The 20,512-nt window shown below is 36.4% G+C and overlaps 1 pseudogene; it reads left to right on the top strand.

The window, feature by feature from the left end:
• Window positions 1-18,087: 18,087 nt before the first annotated feature.
• On the top strand, window positions 18,088-18,991 carry LOC120223948 (annotated as a pseudogene).
• Window positions 18,992-20,512: the final 1,521 nt, after the last annotated feature.

The raw sequence follows: 20,512 nt of genomic DNA, 5'->3' as shown, positions 1-20,512 counted from the left end.
AAAATCCCATCACCATCTTAGAAGCAACATTTGACTATCAGAGAGTGACCACTTGCTAGTGCATTATGTCCTAGTATAGACTTATAATCTGTGATGTGAAGAGAGAAGGAGTACCACCAAGGGGAGGTTGCTTTCTGGACAGAAGTATATGATCAGAAGCAATGAAAATACTTAAGGTCCTGTCTGAGCATTGAAGTTCTTTCATGGGACTGACATCTGGTCACCTGGGGAAAACTCTGAACATTTAGTTTCTGAAAAATAGAACTTATATAAGACAACAGATAATAGGATGATCATGGTTTTTTTTTTTTTTCCTTGATCCAGTCCAATACTTGGCATCAAACAGTGGGGCAAAAAAAGTAAGAAAAAAATCCTAGCCTAAGCTTTTTCTGTAATTATCTAAAATTATCTAGATTAAACTTGAATATATCTACTGTACCTCATTAAGCACACTGTTCCACTGCCTGCCCTTTCTATCTGAAAATGTTCTCTCATTTTCAAATTGAATTTCTCCCCCATTAACTTACTGCTTAGGTATATTTTAATGGCTTTCCTTTCAACATAAGCCCACTTGTTTTGGCTGTGAAATTATCTCATTTCATTGTATAAAGCCCAGTTTCATTTCTAATTTTCAGTAATTGTGTCCATTTCTAGGTGAAAAATGTAAGCCCAAACAAAAGGCCTCTTAAAACTGGCCTGTCATTTTCAATTCTTTCTCTTCCAGACGCTGGTTGTTAATTTTCCTTATAATAATGCATGTCTGTTCTCCTTCTCCAATGCACTGTTATAACTAATACAGCGAAGCATCTGCACCTTGCTGTGTGAGGTCATCTCCTGATAGAAGCTGACAGCTTTACATAAGCAATAAGCAGTTCAGGTAAAGTAGCCTTCAGGTAACCCATCACCCATTTGCCTTCTGAGTAAAAGCCTAAGGAGAACTACAAACCTATCCTTATTTTTATATTAACTAAAAATTCACTGGCTGAAATCTTTGACACATAGGAACTCTGTGGAAAAGGCACATTTTATTTTAATTAAATATATATGCTGCCACACACTCATAAATACATACATGCGCACACACACATTTGATAAACATTTGCATGCACACTCATTCTGAAAAATCAACACACACACACACACACACACACACACACACGATACACTCAATACGCATACAGTGTCTTTATAAACTTGTTTGATAATGACTTGCCAATACCTTTCAGTCTTTGATTTGTGTCAGTTTGCAAGTGGGGGAGAATGAACTATAGATGACACGCCGAGTAGAGGAATGAGCTTGTAGAAAGACATCGTGTGCTGTAAGGACCTTGAGATTTTGTAAAACATGGGAAGGAAAGCACATCTGGCACAGAAAAATAAACACATGAGTTTGTAGCTGCAACTTGGAGTAAAGCTGAGAAGAGCCTTGTATGCCAAGCCCCAGACCCTGGACATAATCCAAACACACGGTGTATGAATCAAGCATCTGAACTTATTCCAAGTGATACAAAGGGCATGAAAATCATTTCAAATAAAATAAAACTTAGCAACAACTTTTATTCACACAATATGATTAAAGTAAATTTACTTACATTTTTCCCTTAATGATCAATAAAACATAGAGGCAAATAATTTAAAAAATTACAGCTATGCAGCAGCAGGATAGAGAGTAGGATGATTACCATCATAAGAATGAGGAACCTAGATTCAAGGCATTTAAATGAATTTTCAGGTTCACACAATTCCACTGGATTGATGTTTTTAAACTCAGTAGTTCAGATATATTACACTGGCTGGAGAAGTTTGCTAAAAAGAATTGGAAAAGAGAAGTGTTGGCTTCTGAAAATGAGTCACAGTTTAGGTGCACCAAAAGATTTCTAAGTTCCCATAGAAAGATGAAGCACCAGAGCAAAGAAGCATAGACATGTGAAAGATTAATATCATATCCAGACTCCGGAGAAGATTTTGACAGAAATGTTTGCTAGGGGATTACTTATAATGAGAAAAAATGAAAATAATATGTTACTGAAATGAAGCCTAAATAAATGACATGCATCACATATATTTGAATATTATGTGGGCCTTAAGAACAATTTTTAATTAAATGGAAAGGGTTCACTGGATAACGTAAAGAAAAACAAAACATGCAAAATAAGTTCAAAAACAAAAATCAAATAACAAAGTGCACACAGTCATGCTTTCAAATACAAATATCCTTTATCCACTCACCTAGATCTTTATCATGTATTGATCTCTCCACCTAATTATGCTTTCAATCTGTCTATCTACCAGGCATGTATAGGAGATTGCAAGGAAATAAATTAATTAGATATTAGGGGTTTTTCCCGTTTTTAAACCTTTTTTTCCATATGCTTCTCAGCGTAGCAGAGTAATCTGGTGAGGGAACTCATATGCCACTAGTGTCTAAAGTAGATAATTTGCCTTCTCCATAAAATGCACTTTAGTTGTTTATTGGCTTGTATTCAAATGGCAAGTGAGGAATCAGGGTACAAGAAGGTAATAACACAATAATTTCATGAGTACTTGTCATAAGTGCCTACCATGTGCTAGGCAATGGAGATGCCCTGTGCTCATGGAGTCAAGTGTGGTCTACAGATGATAAACTGTGCAGTAACAATGTATAATGAGGTAATGCAAGGTATTTGGAAACTACACTAAGAATATAGAATTGTGCTTAGAACAAAGTCAAAAGATTTATAGACCAAGAGCTATCAAGACTCAGATCTCAAAGAAATGTGAGCAATTTATGCCCAAAAAGATGAGGAATATATGAAGGCCCTGAGATGAGAGACCCCTGCCATATTCGAGGAACTGAAGTGTATTCAAATTGGACTGTCAGGTGTATGACTTAGGAGAAAGAAATAAAATGATGAGTCTTCAAAAGCAGGGAAGTGGCAAGTCCTAAATGTTTCTAGAAGCAGGGTTGCCTGGGTGCTCAGTTGGTTGGGTGTCCGACTTTGGCCCAGGTCATGATCTCACAGTTCATGAATTCAAGCCCTGCATCAAGCTCTGTGCTGACAGCTCAGAGCCTGGAATCTGCTTCAGATATTGTCTTTCTCTCTCTCTCGGTCCCTCCCCAGCTTTCTCTTTCTCTCTCTCTCAAAAATAAATGAAAATATTTAAAAAATTTAAATGTTCCTAGAAGAAGAGCAGAGCTTGGGACCTATCCATAAGGCAGGAGGAATTTAATGATTTGGTGGGGTAGAGGTCAGCAGTTCAGCAGTTTATTCTGGAGTACTGCTTGGTTATAGGCAAGATTGGATGGAGGAATATATGTTATGAGGCTGTTTCAGTAGTCCCAGAAAGAGATGATGGTGGGCCTGATTACTGTAGTAAAAACAGAAATAAAGGAAAAATTATAATCCATAGATATGAATATAGTGGTAGGACCCAAATATAAATGGACTGCTTTCTTGAGAGAGTTTAGATGAGATATAAGTGTCAGAAGGTGAAAAAACAGATTTTTTTCTATGAAAATTTTTGAATTGTCATTTAAAAATATCTTGTTATGGGGGTGCCTGGGTGGTTCACTTGGTGAAGTATCCGACTCTTGGTTTCGGCTCAGGTCCTAATCTCACAGACTATGGGATGGAGCTTACATCAGTCTATGCTGACAACATGGAGCCTACTTGGGATTCTCTCTCTCCCTCTCTCTGTGCTCCTCCACTGCTTATGCACTCTTTCTCACAATAAATAAATAAACGTTAAAAAATATGTTGTCATGGGTATTAGTGTTCACTTGACAAAATTTATAGAAGCATCACCCCTGAGACTCTCTGAAGAACTATCGTTTGTGTGTGTGCGTATGTGATGGGAGAGTGGTGGTGGTAATTTGAGGATCTGGAGACAAAATAAGAGACGATGAAGAACTACAGAAATCTTTGGAGAGAAGAACCCATTTGAGTTTTCCCAAGATAATGGGCACTGGATAGGGGGCTACTTGGAAGTCTACATTTCTGTATGTGCTGGGGAAGAAAATGTAATGAGATTAAACTGGAAGTGCCTAGAAAAAAATGGAATTGTGACACAAATGTAATTCATACCCACTTCTCAATGACATTTGGGTACATCTGTATTTTTCAAGTTTCTACAATAAGCAGATATCGTAAGACCCTTGACATTTACAAGGGATAAATCCCAAGATCTTAGCAAATTTCTAGCTTCGCAAATACAGAAAAATTTGTATAGTCTCTTCACTTCTTTAAAATTATATTTCCTTGAAGCGAATAAGATTTTAGTGCATTTTCTTTCAGAATCAGCAAGTCTTATTGCTTCTAACTACAAAATACATGTGGAATCCAGCCTTACCTCACAAAGTGTGCTGTGACCACTCTAGTTTAAACCATATATTTTTTTTCTTGAAGAACCACAATAGACACTACAACTACTACCCCGGTTTCCATATATAAACTTCACGTGGCCCAGAATATTTATAAAATGCATATCATTTTTTCACTCTTCTGCTTACTATTTTTCAGTGTCTTTCTATTGCTTTTTAAAAATCCACATGCATTGCCATAACTGAAAAAATACTTTATAATTTAAACTTCCTATATTAGAACTTCTCATGCACCACACTGTCCATGTTTAATATGCTGCATCTGGCCCTAGGGATGTTACATTAATAATAAACAGCATATAGCTTCACTGAAGAAAAAATGTTAACCACACACTTAGAAACACTGAAAACAATTTCAAATCACAGATATTCAGCAGTGTTCACTGTTTCAGTCAGCATAAGCTAAGTTACGCTGCTTTAATAGCCATAAATCATTTTGGCTCCACAAGACAAGGCCAATTTTTTTGTTGTTGTTGTTTATAAAAAGTTCACCTTAGGTCTAGGAAGCTCAGTGGTATCTTTCATCCATCTAGCTGCTGCCCCCTTGAGACTTGGCCATCCATTACTAAGACTGCTTCATAAGCAGCTGCAGTTGTAGAATAATAAGACAGGAAAATCCTTGGGAGTATTTTCACTGTCTCTGCTTGAAAAAAGATACACTTTATTAGCCGGAACAAGTCACATGGCCTCAGTTCACTGAAAGAAGATTGAGAAGTACAGTTCCTGTTAAGGTAGGGAAGGAGAACTGGAAACTGATGAGGACTGGTAAATTCTGAGTTTACAGAAGAGCTAAAGTTTGTTCTTCCAGTTCTAATATATCAAGTTTAACCTCCCTTCAAAACATACACCTCCTTGCCAAGGAAAGCCACCATAACCTTATCCAAAAACAGCTCTAAAGTTTACATGCTGTGCAATAATGGTGCCTCCATCAGATATGGATGTGGCTCTTCTTGGACTAGAAACCTATGAACTCTAACTACAATCGTTCCCATACACACTTAGTATATACTGGTAGGCTATGGACAAGATAACTGTAATAAATACTCTCATTGTGAAAGGAAAGAATGAAAGATACATAACAGTCATTGGTGTTTAGAAATTCTGAAATCCTGGTGGGCAAACATTGTGTGAACCACCTATCATGAGAGTAGAGACTATTCCTCAATGAGGCTCTTATCCTACTGTCCCAGAAGTAGTTCCTTTTCCAGTGTTCTTAAGTGACCTCCTAGTTCCATCTTCTAAAAGCATCTCTCTCTCTCTCACTCTCTCTCTCTCTCATTATCCTCCATGTCTGTATCTGAAGTGGACTTGGGGGAATAGGCTCTTCATAGAGACTATATCAGTCTCTCAACTCACTACCTGCCTGTGGGGTGCCCAAGCATGGGGGCCCAAGGATCATTCTGACAATGAATGTTAACATTTATTGGATGCTTTCTATGTGATAGAAATTATACTAAGCAATTGCATGCATTTAATCCTCACAATAGCCTTCTGAAATGGCATTATAATTATTCCTGTTTAAATTGCCCAGTGTTCCATGGAGAGTCCATAATGGAACTTGGATTCAAACCCTGCTCTGTCTGGTACCAATCTGTAATGTTTCATTTACTTCTATTGTCTTTATACTTCTGAGTTAGAGGGATTGTTCCAGGAATTGTTAGAAGTGATTCCTGGAGTAGCTGAACATAATCAATATTTCTGACAAATGCAAAGGTTATTTTTAGGTCTCAAATAATCACAGGCTTTTTAAATCTAGGCTGTGAGTTTCTTTAGCAACACATACCATATAAACACACAGGCACACAGAAGGGCTTTTGTGTAAGTAGGTAGGTAGGTAGGTAGGTAGGTAGGTAGGTAGGTAGATAGATAGATAGATAGATAGATATAGATATAGATAGATTTTTTTCAGATATTCAGATCCATGTGCCAGGAACCAAATCCACAGTTGCTTTAAAGATATCATTTATAGGTATTCAGGTCCAGTATTTTCTCAGATTTTATTGATTTATGCCCCCCTTACTTTTTATTGACTTACTGAGTCTGTTTAGAATGGTAGATGAAAAGGCTACACGATAAACCTGATATTTACCTAAAGATATTTTAAATAATGATATTAATTTATTGGGGGTTAACCCTTATTCTAATTTGTTTTAAGCCACTTCAGTCTTCTGAGAAATTTAACAAGAAAGTAAGGAGACTTTTAATTTAATCACTGTTGCATAGCTGTTTTTACATGCTTTTGACTTTCGAAGTCTTTGTAAAGTTAATCACTAATAGTTTGGGATCAAAAGCAATCACCTTCACTAATATTGTGAAGCCTGGAATGTTGTAATTCTACCATTTTACAGTCGATCTTTTCTGAACTCATCAATTTCTTGAAATTTCCTACAAAATGTGGCCAATTTCACTCAAAATACACAAATAAAATTCTTTTGTCCAGCCTTTTTCTTTAGGCCTTCAGGTTAAGAGGAAAAGTTCACTGTTTACATGATCTAACTCCCAAAATTAAGATTTTTTTTTACCACTTTATCATATATAACAAATGCTCACCACTTCTTATGATAAATCACCCTATTTCCAGGCACATGTAATAGCAATGTCACATTTGAGGTTTTTGTTATGAGAGCACCCCACTTTCAGTACTAACTTCTGTACTAGGGGAGTGTCTTGGTTGTTTCCAAGATAATCTCCAGGTTTAATGTTTTAAAAAAAGGATTTATCAAACTCAGAAGTCATTATACCCATGACTATAGCTTATTACCATGAAAAGAGACAGAGCAAAATCAATAGAAACAGGTACATCAGGCAAAGTCCAGAGGAAACTAGGAGCAAGCATCCAAAAGTTTTCTCCCAGTGGAGTCAACCAAGAGATACTTAATTCTGTCTGCTTTAAAAATGGTAGCTGCATGTGTGAACTGCTCTCTACCAGGGAAGTTTGCTTGAACCTAAAAGTTTTGATGACAGTTGCACATAAAGCACAAAATACCTTCATGACTGACTGCAGTTACCAAAACTGCAGAATTCCAAAAAGAAAGCACATGCCCACCATAATGCACAGTTTGCATAAATGGTCTGAACAAACTGCATATTTTTTCCTTCAAAACTCCAGGAATGCAACACACTCTTATATCAGTTGGACATTCCAAGAATTTAATTCCCAGTTAGCCCTCCACCAAGAGCCACTCAAGACAATAGGTCCTTCTGGGAATGTTCACGTTTTAAGCAATTCATATTTGAATTAACTTTCTTGTACATGCATGCTAGAATGTACTATGATAACAACTAAAAACTCTAATTTCATTGACTTAAAACAACAAAAGTATTTTACCACCACCATCTCCCAATTCTATTTATGTGAAGTTGACTGAAAATCTGAAGACTACTCTAAGGCACTTGATCACCACAGAAAAGCTCAAAAACCCATGCTGCTTCAGTCCTTTGGTTCTACCATGTGAGCAAAAGTCTTTATCTGCCATTGTTGTGGCAGAGGAAGAAGATATTAGAAAATCCCATGGGGCTCTTCATGGCATGAGCCAGTAGCACATGTTTTTTTCTCTTTTGTTTCTTGGGGTTTGTTTTTGCTCACATTTCATTGGTTCTCACAGGGCCCCACCCAACTGCCAGGGGCAAGGATTTCAGATTCCCTGAAGGAGGACTAGAATGTGTGTACAGAAACATATGAAATGATGTCAGGAATTCAGGAACATCAAGAGGCCCCAAAATGGAGTTAGAAAGCCAATGGGGCATTAGTCTTATGTACATCCACACCTGGATGAAATACGAACTTTTAGACCCTGCCAACCACAAACTGCCACATCCTAGTGCAGTTCTCAGAATGGGGCTTATTTCTCTTGACCCCAACCTAGCAGCTGGCATAGTAACCTATCGTATCTAAACCAATGTTATTTGTTTTTCCCTATGCCAATCATAATTCTTTCAAAACAACTTCTATAAGTCTTTAGTTTTTGTCTTTATCAACTCTTTCTCTGCCTTCCTTGAGGTGCATTTCAGTTTCCTCCTGAATCTTTGCCTCCTGGATTCAAATTCCTAAATACCCCACATATACTTTTCATTTGCTTTACAGCTTCAGTTCTGTCTTGTTCAACAAAGGAACAGAGATCCAGTTATCAGTGAGAACTAGAGGCATCCATCATATTTACAAATTGTTCATAATATGGATGTGAAATTTAAAATGACGGAGAGGTTATACATAGTTGTAACCAAGAAAATAATCTTTTAAAAATTACGGAGAAAAAAAAAAAAGCCAACCAAGGGAACAAGTGGTCACAAAAAGCTTCTCTCTCTTTTTTTTTATGTTTTATTTATTTCTAGGAGAGAGAGAGAGAGAGACAGCGTGAGCAGGGGAGGGTCAGAGAGAGAGGGAGTCACAGACTGAAACAGGCTCCAGGCTCTGAGCTGGCTGTCAGCACAGAGCCCGACGCGGGGCTCGAACCCACGAACCGCGAGATCATGACCTAAGCGAAAGTCAGACGCTTAACCGACTAAGCCACCCAGGCGCCCCCCCCTTTCTTTTTAATGTTACAAAAAGCTTCTCTTGAAATGAGAATATTTTCATCTGTTCACTCATGTCAGTATCAAATCTTCTGCAAAAAAAAAAAAAAAAAATCCTGCCTTTACAGGAAGTCAGAAAACAATATCTCATAACAAAAACAAGTAAACATGTTCATTCTCTTGAGATCATTTGGAGAAATCTTAGATGGTCTTTTTTAAAAACTATTAATGTTTATTTATTTTTGAGAGAGAAAGAGACAGAGTGCGAGCAGGGGAAGGACAGAGAAATAGGGAGACACAGAATCCAAAGCAGGCTCCAGGCTCTGAGCTATCAGCACAGAGCCCAATGTGGGGCTCAAATCCACAGACGGTGAGATCATGACCTGAGCCAAAGTCAGACACTTAACTGGCTGAGCCACCCAGGCATTCCAATCTGAGACAGTCTTCCAAAAGGAAAGGGAATTTCTCCGCAGCCTGGAGGTGTAAACCCTCCAAAGGGATCTGGGTTGGAACTTCTACCCATTTTTAACAGTTTAGCTATTGAATATTTTCTAGGAGCCTGACTGTCTGACTTTTTGGTAAGAAATCTACATAGATCAGATTAATTATTCCTCATAAGAGTCTTGAAATAGACATTTTAATAACTCCATTTTAGAGATAACGAGTCCCAGGTAAAATAGAGAGGTAAATTAGGAAGAGAAAAAACGTGTTTATTCTGTTCTGTGTTGCTCTGAGACACATGCTTGTAACTACGGTGAATTGCTTTTCAAAGGGAGATGACCTCAGAGCTGTGAGTAAGGCTGTATCACCAGGAGTGGATAAATGAAGCAATGGAGGGTGTCACTTACTCTCAATTCTTCCTATACATTCTTCTAGCCATTATCATACAAATGATGAACATGTGTCTGGAATAAGAAAGTTTATTTACTGTAATTTCTCCTAGTTTTATGCAGACTTATATTTGAGCTGATATCTCTTGATGTGTAGAGAATTGTAATCCAAGTCAGGGGAAGGAAGCGTAGGAGAACAGGGTAGAAGAGAAGTAGGGGGTATAGGAGGCTGAGAGCTTGGGCAGGGTATGGGGGTCAAGAGGTCACAGAAGGGCCAGCAGTAAAGTATGACCAGGGGTGACACAGGGCAGGCAAAGAAGAAATAGCCAAAATTATTGCCCTAAAATCCTGTATTGCTTATTCCGAAAAATAGAATAGATACATAAAAACACGTAGCCAGCATCTTGAGTTAATGTATTTTTTTCTAAAAGTCTAATTGATGATTAGACAGCTTGTCATTCAATAAAAATGCTTATTATATAGTCTGCTTCATGGAAGATGTTGCAAAGTGAGCTAAGCTAATTATGGAGGGAAATGGTAATAAAGAAGGGTCATCATGTTTGAAGTGGGTAGTACATGGGATTCAGAATTCAATTTGAAACCAATTTCTTCCTCTTAATAGTTACACAACTGGTTATTTCATTGTTGCTAGCCTCAATTGTTACCTGTAAAGTGGGGATAATGATAACTATCTTATATTTTATGGAGGAGTCAATTTTATGATTGGTCTTCTGCCAATCAAATCCCTAATTAAGGAAACATTTACTGAATTCTCACTCTAGAGCAGTAGTCCTCATTTCAGTTGTTTAGGATGGAGCAGTGAACAAACCAGATTTCTGTTTTCTTGGAGTTTATATTCTGGTAGGAGTTCATTTAAAAAAAAAAAAAAAGAAAAAGAAAAACAAACAAGTAGCCAAATAATTATACATACCTATCTCAAATGTTGATACATTTTACAAAGTGATTCAAAGTGTGATGTGACAGTGAAGGGGAGGGAGTATAGTTGGGGGGACCTCTCCGGTAAGAAGACATCCGGATGAATGGACCTGAAGACAACTTTTTTTCAGTGGGAATAACGTATATAAAGACATGGATTTGATGGATGAGCTTCCCATTTACATGGAAGTAGACTGGCTGGAGCATAGTAAACACCAGAGAGAATGACAGGAAAAAGGCTGGCATGAAGACATGGTACAGGCAACATAGGTCCTTTTAAACTGCAGTAGAGCATCTGGATTTATTCCCAGAGGCAGTTGTGACAATGACAGAAGGGCCATGCCAAGGAGTCAGAGCAGTGCTCTGGGGGTAATGCTGTGGGTAGATGGTGAGGATGCTGAGTGCCATGATTGGGGATTTAAACAGTCTCATTACATCACTTCAAAAAACTCAGTCCACTTCTTCCCAAGCAGTCCCAGAACCCTTTTTCTTGCTTGACCAAATGTGATCATTAGCCAATTCACATTTTTCTCAACCCATTTCTTCCAGGCCATTGATCCATGTGGCCTGGTCCAGCCATGCTGAATTTTCCTTCCAATGAATAAACTCCCTTTCACTGCCTTTCTGACTATCCCCTGTGCAATTTCCCAGGCGTTTCTTCCATTTGGTTCCTGGTCATGCCTCTGTTACTGTTTTCATTATTTTAAAAATGGAGAGGATGTGTTTCTGCTGAAGTTGCCCAATCTTGTTTTCACTCTATTGGACTCCAAAGTGTGCTGTCTGGGTGCTGGCAGATGGATGAAGCAGAAAAGCCACTGATTTGATTTTCCCTTTCAATTTTCAGATCTTTCACTGCTTGCCTGGTTTCGTTTTTTCTTCTAACAGTGCATCTAAATATGTGCCTTTTTCTTCCCTCTTGAGGTAATCCTTTTTATTGCTTTTACCTGTAACATTTGCCTCTGATAGTTACTGGATATGTGTTTAGGATCAAAGATGTTCTGTTCTATGCTTAGTTATCTGTCTGTGCTTTAACTTAGTTATCTCCCTTTGTTCTGGTTTTTTTTTTTTTTTTGGCTTATTTTTTCAGCTCTGTCTTCTTAGAGATTCCTTTATTTAGGGTGTCACAATAGTGTTTCTTAAATAAACTTTTTAGCCTCCAGAATTTTTAATGTGTCAGATGGTACCCTATTGTTGGTATTTTGAAAGAGAAATACCACCTCAGAGAAGCTCAATAGGCCTGCACAGGTTTTGATGCTTTGTTCTTCTAATGCCCAACAATCAATTAGTCGCTATACATTCCAGATCTCCATTCAAGCCAAAAAACAGCTACTCATCTATCTTGTTGATGGGCAGTAAACCTAAGAAGCTTGTTTTACTAAATATGTGCAGAAAATTTAAAATAATTTCCTAACTGTTGTTTTTCCCTTGCCTCCCAGAAATCACAACTGCAGGGATTCTAAGTACTGTTGTGTGTCTGTGGTGGGGCAGGATGCACTCAAATTGCATGATTATGCTAAATATTTGGAATATCTACTTATTGCAGAATGTCACCCTTTATTAGTTCCTTCTTTTGTTTTAATTTTTTATGACACCTGCTTTATTAGCTGAGTGAATCTATCCTCAGTTTTATATACTGTGTTTTGTGACAATATTTTCACTAAATTATTTGCAGTTTTCATGCATTCTTACGCTTCTCAACTACATATAGAATCAACCTAGACAGGCATGCCACATTGCTTTTTTTTACATAGGTTTTCATCAATGTTGTCCCCAAATTTCAAATCAACATTTAAAGTTTGTCATGAAGTATAACATAATTATTTCTCTAGGTATTTCTAAAATCTGCTGGTTGAAGGATGGTATGGATGCAATTATAGATAGACATAAACATATATTTGCTTCATGTTTAAATGCACTTTTGATCATTATATGAACAGTGTTATGACAGAATAAAATTATGAGCAACTGAAAAATAGGGAATACTCTTTTAGTATAATCATAGTAGAAATGCTGCTTACACTTCAGATCCTACACTTTCTGTTTCAGAGAAACTTATGATACTCCTGCACATCCGGAACTTGCAAGACTCTAGGAATATAAAGAAGATATGGAATAGTTTCTGAGCTCACAAGGGATCCCAGGGGAGATAGCAGTTTTCTACAAAGCCTACAGGGAAAGTGTTTTAGAGTAATGTCTCAGACTCTGAGATAGAATGAATTAGGGGAAATTTAAGTGTTCATGAAAAGGAGGCAGGGAAAAATTCTGAGGAAAAGGGATTCCCAGGTTTTATTTTAAGGGTTAGATTGGGTTAACTCAAGACAAGAAGGATAGGAAGGTCATTCTGGGAAAAAGAAATGCCATGAATCAAGGCATATGCCACAGTTTCATTTTGTGTACTATAAAGTAATTCACTGTTGCAGAAATATAACCTAAGCAACAGGAAATGTTAGAAATAAATTTCTTAGCCAATTGCAAGCTAGTCTGTGCATAATGCTTTGAATGTAGTTTTAATCAAGGAACATGTAGATATAGAACTGTATTTATTTATATACATATATGTGTGTATATACATGTATGTATGTTCACAGCTCATTGCATTTAATATAAAGTCAGGTGGCATACCTTATTTTACTTATTATTAAATAGTACCTATTATTAAATATTCTAAATTTCTAAATGAGTATTAAGTAAATAAAATAATATTACGGCTATTGCTCAAATTAATATCATTAATCCCAGGTTTTTTGTGTTTGTTGTTTTCTCCTACAGCCTGAATCATTCCTTGAGTATGCTCCTAGGTTGGCAGATAGTCTAGCAAAATATAAATACCTTTATAATTCTTGGTAGATATTAGAAATCACTTAATAAAATAGTTTTTACTCATTTAAGCTCCCATCTATATGCAAGTTGGAATGTATACATTTCCCAACAGCCACTCCCAACACTGGGGAGATTTTTCCCCTTAAGTTTTGCCAATTTATTTGGCAGATTATTTCTTAGTCTTTAGTCTCAGATCCTTGTGATACAATGAGAATTATTCTCATGTCTAAATGATGTTATAAGGATTAATGGAAGTAATGAATGAAAATTGCATAGCACGCTGGCACATACAAGTGTTCGATAAATTATAGCTATCATGTTATTATTATCTCTCTAATAAAAACACTCTTGATCTATTTTTTCTCTCTCTGTATCTTTTGGAGAATTAATAACTTAATGAATACTTAATGCTCATGTTAGAATGCGTTTTTACTTTATACTAGTGATTGACTACCAGCACACAAAGCCCGCAACTCTAATGAGGTGCAAAAAGTAATGTGATAATTTCAAACCCCTCAAAATCTATCATTCCATGCAGACTCTAGGTTAAATATAATTTAGGCAATCCCTAAGGTTCAAACTAAGAAAGACACTTAAAGTAGCCCAAGATAACCACATATAGGCAGGGAAGTTTACTATTACCTCTATTTCTTTTTTTTTTTTTTTCCCAAATTAAACCATCTTTATTTATCATGATAGTGTGTTCTATAGAGAAAAATCTCAAAAAATATACAATAGCACCACTAGAACTAAATTAAGTTTACCAAGGTAGTAGGGTACAAGATTCATATACAAAAGTAACTTTTATATTAGTAATGAAAAATTTGTAAATATTACCTCTATTTCTTAAATCCAAGAGTTTGTCTTGTAGTAGAAACGATTCGAAAGTGGAAGTGCACGGTTTTAAATACAAGATCTGTTAAAGATGAATAGGGGAGGGAGAGAGTATGAAAATAAATGTGTTTCTCAGATAGTACAAGACTGAACTTTAAGTACTACTGTAGATCTTAATGTTGCCAAAAATGTCAGGCTGAGGTATAAAAACAATTAAATAAAACATATTGATGTTTGTCATAGTAGTAGCACACTTTGTTTCCTTTCCTGAGTAACCGATTTATTTATTTATTTATTTATTATTTTTTGGTTTTGGTTATGGTTATTGAAATATAACTTAAAATAAAATTTACCCTTTTTTAGTTGTTTCTCTCAAAGAATCTGTCCACTTAAACTGACTTATCAAATTAATAGTGATAATGTTGTTCTTTGTGCTTCTGTATACTTTTAATGTCTGTAGGGCCTGAAGTGATGTCCCCTCTTCTGTTCTTGATATTGGGAATTTATGTCTTTGCTCTTTTTTTCTTAATTAATTTGACCAGACTTTCATCAATTTTATTATTGATATTTTTAAAGGTCCAGTTTGAGTTCTAGTAATTTTTGGTTCTAATAATTTCCAATCTTTAATATTTTCAATTTCATTGATTTTTGAATTCAGTTTGCTTTTTTTTATTTCTTAGGTTAAATCTTCAAAGATTAGTTTGAGGCATTTTTTCCCCTAATGCTACCATTTTTTAAGCAATGCTTAAGCTGCATCACAAAAAAAGAATGTTTCATTTTATTTTTATATTTTAAAGCTTATTTTCATTTATTTTGGGGGAGAGAGAGAGAGAGAGCAAGCAGGACAAGGGCAGAGAGAAAGGGAGACAAAAATCCCAAGCAGGCTCCACACTATCAGCACGGAGTCCAATGCAGGGCTAGAACTCCTAAACCATAAGATTGTTTATGTGGGCGTAAGACTGGAGCCAACATCAAGAGTTGGGTGTTAAAACAACACACCCACCCAGGTGTCCAAAAGTTGTTTCATTTTAATTTAATTCAAAAATTTTCTAATTTCATGGTTTTTTCCTTCTTTGACATAGGGTTGACTCAGAAGTATGCTTTTAAACATCCAAATATTTCAGAAATTTTCAATTATTTTCTATTGGTTTCCAGTTTTGTTCCCTTTTGGTCTGAGGAAATATGTAGTGCAATTTCAGTCGAGAAGTTTTGTAACACATAAGTGGTCTACCTTGGTAAAGAGTGTGTGTGCACTTGAAAAAAAAATGTATTCTGTTGAGTTTTCTCCTGTGTCCTATGAAGGTTAGTTAGGTCAAGCTAGTTGATAGTGTTGTTCAGATCTTACATTTGCTCACTGAGTTTCACTTGTTTCCTCAATTACTAAATCATCTCTCACTATAATTGTGGATATCAGACTAATCATTTTTAAAATGCCTTGTGTAGTGGAACTGATTCTTAATGTCTAATAAATTAGCAAATTTTCTTTTATTTATTTAAAACCACATATGGGACACCTGGGTGGCTCAGTTGGTTAAGTGTCTGACTTCAGCTCAGGTCATGATCTCACTGTTCCTGGGTTCAAGCCCCGCATTGGGCTCTGTGCTGACAGCTAGCTTAGAGCCTGGAGCCTGCTTCAGATTCTGTGTCTCCCTCTCTCTCTGACCCTCCCCTGCTCACGCTGTCTCTCTTTCTCTCTCTCAGAAATAAATAAAACATTAAAAATAAAAAAAAATAAAACCACATAATTAGCCAAAATGTGTCCACTGATGCTTAAATTCAATGTAATGTGGGGCTCAGTCAAAATAAGAAGCACCAGATACTTTTCAGTGAGCAGCACATAACTATGTATTCGTGCATAATGAAATCAAAGACATATTTTAGTATTTGGGGATATATCCCTACTCAAGAAATTTTCTAGATATCATTAACCAAAAAGCAACACACATTTCTTCTGACATTATGATCCTAGGGATGGTTTTCAGAAAATTCCATTTTAAAGCTCAATTACATCAGTTGTAAAAGAGAGATGGGTAGACCAATAGGATTTTAGGAAGCTTTACTTTCTATGACATTATCATCATCAAAATCATTGTACTTGTTTTATTTACATTTGTTGGGTTATATATATTTTTGTGAGCCTCCTACTATTCTTCAAAATGAGATAACTTACTGAGTTGAGCCTTACTTTGTCAGTTGCAAAATAATATAATAACCACAGCCCTGCCTATATACTGGGAAGTTATAATAAATGAGAAGTTGATTTATTTTGCACTAGTCAAGAGCCATACACAACCAAATAGATGCTATAATGATTATTATAAAGCAAAAATACTCACATGCTAGTGGAAGTTGCTACTTCTGAACCACACACACATACACATACACACACAAACCACTTCTGCCCCAGAAGCTTAATTATACCTGTACTATCACTTGTATAAGTCTTTGAATGATCTTATATTGTTTCTAACTCAACGTTTCATGATCTCTCCTTCCCTAGGCAGCTAATTAAATCAGCAACTGAACTCTTCAATTCATACTAAGGCAATCAAGAATGTCTATTTCTTTTCGACTAGTTTCCTCACATAATTGCACAGTTCCTTTTTCTAGAATACTGAAAAAACAAGATAGAATGGACTTAATGGGTTACTTTCAGAGTCACAAACAAGACTGATTCTTAAGACTTTGGCCAACTGGTATCCATCTGAATGGAAGATGTTTGATTGGTTACATATGAGCTAGTCGACGTCCTAATGCAGCTTTTGATTAATTCACACCAATGATTCTGAATTTGTGCCATCTACTTTAAAAATAAACCTAACTTGTGAAGCATTATTTCTTATTTTTCATCCAGAGAGGATTAGTAGAGAGAAAATTAAGTTCCCTCACCTAAGTAAGTACCTCAGGGAACTATTCACCTATCAATGTATGGGAGAGTTTCAGCCTGTAACTTACCCAATTTCATTAGCATTAATGGGAGTTTTGTGTGAAATCCTGTGTGAATCATTGCTTTAGGATATCTGTAAGAGTTGGTTGATTACTTTTATTTTGTAACGGCTCTATTCTCCAGCTCAAACTTTTAACTCGTTAGACTTACCACAGATGCTAACTTTTGGAAGGAGTGAAATTTGGACTTTTGAAGGTAATTAAATCAGAGGAGCATCACATGGAATTATTCACCATTGTGAATGCTAGATGCTTGCTGCATATTAGGTTCTCAGATGTTCCACTGAGTTGCTGTCTATAGTGTGTGAAGACTTAAATTTGATTTTTTAGCTTTTATCCAATTATGTTTTATGAATATGCACTCAATTATAAGTATTCTCACTCAAGCCCTCTATTTATCCCCTCATTGGTGGGCCATGAATTCTGAGCCCATTTGGATGGTCCTATGAGCACCCTGCCCTTGCCTTTCCTCAGCTTCTACTTACCAATGAACTTTACATGGTATGAAAAAATAATGTGTGTTCAAACCTAGACAATTTTGGAAATGAAAGGGGAAACTGGAGAGTCTGCATGGCCTGAGTGCACATGCAGAAATACCCAGGAGATGCATAGGGGGACCTGAGAAAGCTGGGCTCTTCTTGGGTCCTGTGTAGCCTTAGTGACTGGGAGGAAGACAGAGCAAGAAGTCCAGCCGGTGGGCAGCTCGGACCCCTCTGACTGAGGTCCTGCTGTTTTTTGCTGCCAGGCACTTCTTTCTTTGGACCTAGTGTGCTCATGTATCCTCAGGCCTAGGATGTAAATGCATTTTTGGAATTCAGAAGAAGAAAAGAGGACTTCTGACTTGACAAAAATTCGGATGAATTACCTGGTGAATGACAAGGAAAGCACCTGAAATCTTACACTATTTCTCTTTCTTTGATGAAAGCCTCACTTAATGTGTAATAAGGGAGATATATTGTGAAGAAGCAATAGCAGGGAATCCAGAGACTCCAGCAAATCCGGATTTTGATACTGGTTTAAGTGAACATTCGGGTGGTTGGATCAGGATTCAGTTTTAACCTACTGAGCCACCCAGGCGCTCCACAGGATTCAGTTTTAGATTAAATCACCGTAGAGTTTGAAGCTTAGTCTCAATTCAGAAGACTGTAGCCTTAGTGAAGAAGAATAACTGTCAGAGGAAGATGGTGAGGTATATCAAGGAAATCAGGCAGGAGAGAGTGAAATAGATTCACTTGGAGATGCTGAAATTTCCTTGGCAGACTACTGGAAGTACACACTATGAAATGAATCCTTCCCTTTCACCCCGTTTGCAACAGATGCTGGGCAATGGTTGAGAACTGGCTCCATAAAGAGAAAGTATCTGTACAAGCCTATCTAGAAAAGTCAATACAAGTAGAAGAGGGCTTTGATGTTCCTGACTGTAAACAAACAAACAAAAAAACTGCAGTGTGGATGATTCCAAAAAGTCATATATTGAAGAAAATGATGATCACACAAGCCTTCCCAAATCTAACAAAGTAAGCACTATGCTCAGCCATCAACTTCTAAATGCATCACTTATAGCAGCCAAGAAGATGTCAAGGAGTTTGAGTGTGAAGAAACACAAGACAAAGAATAAAACGTGGAATCTGCTTTTCTCCTTAATGCCATCAATTCTCATGTGATTTGCCAAGGTCAACCTAAAAATAGTTGCATTGTCCGTTGCAATATAGGACATCTTATGGCATGTTTCACATGTGCAAAGAAGCTTTAAAAAGTGTGCAAAATGAATAAGTCCCAGAGATCTGCTGTACAACAGTGCATACAGTTAACACAGTATGAGGCGCTTAAAATATATTGAGGATAGTTCTCAGATCAAGTGTTCTTACACAGACACACACAAATATACACAAAAGAACACAAGTAAATTGTTGGAGGTGATGGATATGTTTACTACCTTGATTGTGGTTATAATATCATGGGGGTAAGGCTTATGTCCAAGCTTACCAAAATGTATACATTAACACCTGCAATTTTTTGTAGTTTATACCAATTGTAAGTAAGCTTAGAAAGAGAGAGACATAAGCTCTACACAGTATGAAGACAACCAGTTCAAATGTTTGTGATATTTCCCCTAGCTGACCTGTCCATCAAAATAGAATTACATATTTCTAAGAGTATAACCCTAAACACTTAGATGAACATTAAATGTATTTTTTATATATATATCAAAGCAAGAAAGTATTCAGTCCATGCGTATTTCTTCTCTTCAGTGTCATTTACCTACTGGGGGTAGATAATGAATATTTATTTCCTTTCGGGAAAATGTAAGTTGTGTTTATATTTTATATTTGGTTTTTAATGTAATTTGGATTGGATATATAGCTCATCCTTAATACCTATGCCTTTTATTTCAAATCTTATCCACTTTCTCTTAAATGAGAAGTACCTGATTTTATTTTTATATAAGTAGGACATTTAATGTAACTTATTTAGTACTTTTCATGTAACGAGAAAAAGTTTGTGTGAAAGATTTAATATTAAATTTTTCAATACCCTTTAATCTTGTGATTCTTAGTTTCTCTGCTCTTTTAGAGCCTCTTAAAATATTTTTTCCAGATTAAAAAATAAATTGGTAGTTATATTTGGTGCTATGTAATTAAAGTGTACTTCTTCTCCAGCCACTTTGGTGTATAAGGGATTAGTGGCAAAGATGTTGTCACTTGAGAAGTTTGTGGGAATAGGCATCATTTATCCCACAAGACAAAACTTTTTAAGGCTCCCTAGTAGAATATAGAGTTATCCTGGTGGGGAGAGATATACCTTGATATAACAGTCTCTACTCCATGGGTGACTTCAGGATTTGGTAGAATCAGTTGTTTCCTCTAAATTGATACACAAATCTCAGACAATTTGAAGTTCTTCTTGGGCTGGGTTACGTAGATCCTGGTAGTTTCCTAGGTTTCACACCTTTGTTTATGGTAAGTTCTAGAAACTAGCAAATTCAGAAAGATACATTTAGAAATCTGATAGAAAAAATATTCATTTTAAAACTAGCTAGAAAGGTCATACTTTCTTTATAAATTATCCAGAAATTATGTGTTAATCTTTCTTTGAGAAAGATAGGGTCAAAGCATAGGATTCTAAAATATCTCTCAAATGGGTAGATTAATTTCTTGATTTGTATTTATTTTTTAAATTATTTAAAAGTCTATTTTTTTGAGAGAGACAGAGACAGTGTGAGTGGGGGAGGGGCAGACAGAGAGAGAGACAGAAGATCCCAAGCAGAGTTTGC

Source organism: Hyaena hyaena, unplaced genomic scaffold (genome assembly GCF_003009895.1).
Source record: "Hyaena hyaena isolate Hyena2069 unplaced genomic scaffold, ASM300989v1 scaffold_1072, whole genome shotgun sequence".
Classification (NCBI taxonomy): domain Eukaryota; kingdom Metazoa; phylum Chordata; class Mammalia; order Carnivora; family Hyaenidae; genus Hyaena; species Hyaena hyaena.
This window is presented reverse-complemented; position numbering and strand designations above follow the sequence as displayed.